Source organism: Colletes latitarsis, unplaced genomic scaffold (genome assembly GCF_051014445.1).
Source record: "Colletes latitarsis isolate SP2378_abdomen unplaced genomic scaffold, iyColLati1 scaffold0106, whole genome shotgun sequence".
NCBI lineage: Eukaryota > Metazoa > Arthropoda > Insecta > Hymenoptera > Colletidae > Colletes > Colletes latitarsis.
The window spans coordinates 20,001-23,926 of NW_027488456.1; the positions used below are offsets into that span (position 1 = coordinate 20,001).

The 3,926-nt window shown below is 43.3% G+C and overlaps 1 non-coding gene across 1 annotated transcript in view; it reads right to left on the reverse strand.

Annotated features, from left to right (window-relative positions):
• Nucleotides 1-49, reverse strand: part of LOC143351242 (small subunit ribosomal RNA) — a 1,933-nt gene extending 1,884 nt beyond the window's left edge. The window contains exon 1 of the ribosomal RNA XR_013081604.1: nt 1-49. This exon is cut by the window's left edge and continues 1,884 nt beyond it. This is a non-coding gene — a ribosomal RNA (small subunit ribosomal RNA).
• Between the last annotated feature and the right edge of the window lie 3,877 nt (nt 50-3,926).

Sequence of the window (3,926 nt, forward strand, 5' to 3'; positions counted from 1 at the left end):
GCTTAATCTTTGAGACAAGCATATGACTACTGGCAGGATCAACCAGGGAACTTGAGTAAAGTTCTTTTGTAATATTCTCTCAATTTTATTCTTCGTCGCCGACTCTGAAGGAGAACGGACGACGACACATAAAAAACTCCTTCTTTCAACATCAAATTTTAGTCTTTCGTTCGAAAGACTTGAGAGCCACCTCTTCCTCTCTTGTGTTATAATATTATATATGTATAGAGAGGGTACCACCAAAAACCCTCTCCTTCGTTTAGTTTCTTTCACTTTTCCGAGAGCTCCCCAAACTCTCGTTTATTTAATTTAATTTCATTTTTCGAGAGAGCGACCACCAACTAACTCTCTTATATTTGCTTTTTCTCGACAGAGCCACCACCAACTAACTCTCTTATATTTGCTTTTTCTCGACAGAGTCACCACCAACTCTCTCTCGTTTATATTTGCTTTTTCTCGACAGAGAAACCACCAACTCTCTCGTTTATATTTGCTTTTTCTCGACAGAGTCACCACCAAACTCTCTCGTTTCGTATTTTACTTCACAACAGAACATTATTGTATAATGGTATCCCACAACGACAAAGTACGTAGAGCTGCGCTCATGCTGAACATCTCGGGCACTTATTCACGCTGGGCATCGATCGTGGAAGCACGTATTGCCAGGCCCGAAGACTAAGCATTCATGCTGGACAAAAACGAGAAAGCGCGTATGTGCTGGTCGAGAAAGCACGTATTCGGCGCCGTACTGTTATGTCGAGGTCAGACACCTGTATTTCATTCTTTGCTCACTTTCCAGAGTACGAACCGTAGTTCCATACAATTTTTGCCTTTTAAGCTACGCTCCGTAGAGTGTAGTGCCAGTTTATGGTTTTCACAAAATTTTCAATCGCTCGGACTGAAGAGTTGATGCTCGGATAGTACGAGTATACATATTTTAAACGTATACAAGTCACCAACGTCACTCGAGACGCTTATACCACTTCAAGAGCCATTCGGTCAAAGACACCGACTCGTGGCAATGCAGTGTGGAGAAAGTCTGGAACGAGCACGATACAGAACAGTCAGGATGAAATCCCGAGGAGCGACGACTGCTTCTCAACCGAGGTCGAAGAATAGCCGTACGCTCGACGCTGCCCCGACCGACTCGACCGGACCGTCGCTTCTCTTATAGGTACCGAGGCGCCCGCCGGAACGCCGGCGACGCACGGGCTTACGCACGGCCGCTTATGGGGGGAACCGCGCGACCCAACCGCCCGCCCGAACGGCCTGTTATAACTTAGAGCGAAAACCAACACCTGTAATTTCCTTAATAATTGAGCTAGGGCAAAAAAAAAAAAACGCTATCTTGTAGGAAAAAAGCAGGGGAACACGATGCCGTCGTTAAAAATATAGATTGCCGTGCTCGTTTTCGAGAAAAAAATGAAAAAATGGTCAAAATCGTCGCAGAACAAAAACTCGACACGCTATCTTGTAGGCAAAAATTAGACGAATTCAAAACCGTAGTTAAAAATATCGGTCGTCGCGCTAGTTTTCGAGAAAAAAACAAAAACGTTCAAAAAATTCGAGATAAAAAAAAAAAAACCAGCCTACCAGATAGAAAAAATTACACTGAACAAATATCATATAGGTCAAAATATGTGTTAGCGTACTAGTTTTCGAGATATAGACGAAAAACCGTCGCCGCCGATCGGTACGTCGGTCGATGCGAAAGCACCGCGCGACCGAGCGCCCGCCTAAAAGACCAGTTCGAACATACCGAAAAATCAAGAAACCGTAACTTCCTTAATAATTGAGCTAGGACAAAAAATCGACACGCTATCTTGCAGGAAAAAATCCGGGGAACACGATGGCGTCGTCAAAAGTGCAGGTCGTCGAGCTCGTTTTCGAGAAAAAAAAAAAAAAATTCTCAAAATTCGACAAAAAAATAAAACGATCAGTGGACCGTGTAGAGAATATAAAACTGCATAAGAATCGTATAGACGAAAATTGGCGTTCACGTGCTCGTTTTTGTGGAAAAAATTAAAAAAGCTCTCAAACTTCGAGATAAAAAAAAAAAAAACCATCTACCAGGTAGCCAACGGTAAACGGTACAAGTATCGTACGGGCGAAAATGAGCGTTACCGTGCTCGTTTTCGAGTTATTGACGAAAAACAGCCTGGAGCGATCGCTCCGGCGGTCGACGCGCGAAAGTTTCTAAGTCCGCTCTGCTCCGAAACACCGCTCCGGCGTCAAAAATCGTCGTAGGACAAAAAATAGACACGCTATCTTGCAGGAAAAAATCCGGGGAACACGATGGCGTCGTCAAAAGTGCAGGTCGTCGAGCTAGTTTTCGAGAAAAAAAAAAAAAAATTCTCAAAACTCGACAAAAAAATAAAACGATCAGTGGACCGTGTAGAGAATCTAAAACTGCATAAGAATCGTATAGACCAAAATTGGCGTTCACGTGCTCGTTTTTGAGAAAAAAGTTAAAAAAGCTCTCAAAATTCGAGATAAAAAAAAAACAAACCATCTGCCAGGTAGCCAACGGTAAACGGTACAAGTATCGTACGGGCGAAAACGAGCGTTACCGTGCTCGTTTTCGAGTTATTGACGAAAAACAGCCTGGAGCGATCGGTCCGGCGGTCGACGCGCGAAAGTTTCTAAGTCCGCTCTGCTCCGAATCATCGCTCCGGCGTCAAAAATCGTCGTAGGACAAAAAATCGCCACCCTATCTTGCAGGAAAAAATCCGGGGAACACGATGGCGTCGTCAAAAGTGCAGGTCGTCGAGCTCGTTTTCGAAAAAAAAAAAAAAAATTCTCAAAATTCGACAAAAAAATAAAACGAACAGTGGACCGTGTAGAGAATATAAAACTGCATAAGAATCGTATAGACGAAAATTGGCGTTCACGTGCTCGTTTTTGTGGAAAAAATTAAAAAAGCTCTCAAACTTCGAGATAAAAAAAAAAAGAACCATCTACCAGGTAGCCAACGGTAAACGGTACAAGTATCGTACGGGCGAAAATGAGCGTTACCGTGCTCGTTTTCGAGTTATTGACGAAAAACAGCCTGGAGCGATCGCTCCGGCGGTCGACGCGCTAAAGTTTCTAAGTCCGCTCTGCTCCGAACCACCGCTCCGGCGTCAAAAATCGTCGTAGGACAAAAAATAGACACGCTATCTTGCAGGAAAAAATCCGGGGAACACGATGGCGTCGTCAAAAGTGCAGGTCGTCGAGCTCGTTTTCGAGAAAAAAAAAAAAAAATTCTCAAAATTCGACAAAAAAATAAAACGATCAGTGGACCGTGTAGACAATATAAAACTGCATAAGAATCGTATAGACGAAAATTGGCGTTCACGTGCTGTTTTTGTGGAAAAAATTAAAAAAGCTCTCAAACTTCGAGATAAAAAAAAAAAAAACCGTCTACCAGGTAGCCAACGGTAAACGGTACAAGTATCGTACGGGCGAAAATGAGCGTTACCGTGCTCGTTTTCGAGTTATTGACGAAAAACAGCCTGGAGCGATCGCTCCGGCGGTCGACGCGCGAAAGTTTCTAAGTCCGCTCTGCTCCGAAACACCGCTCCGGCGTCAAAAATCGTCGTAGGACAAAAAATAGACACGCTATCTTGCAGGAAAAAATCCGGGGAACACGATGGCGTCGTCAAAAGTGCAGGTCGTCGAGCTAGTTTTCGAGAAAAAAAAAAAAAAATTCTCAAAACTCGACAAAAAAATAAAACGATCAGTGGACCGTGTAGAGAATCTAAAACTGCATAAGAATCGTATAGACCAAAATTGGCGTTCACGTGCTCGTTTTTGAGAAAAAAGTTAAAAAAGCTCTCAAAATTCGAGATAAAAAAAAAACAAACCATCTGCCAGGTAGCCAACGGTAAACGGTACAAGTATCGTACGGGCGAAAACGAGCGTTACCGTGCTCGTTTTCGAGTTAT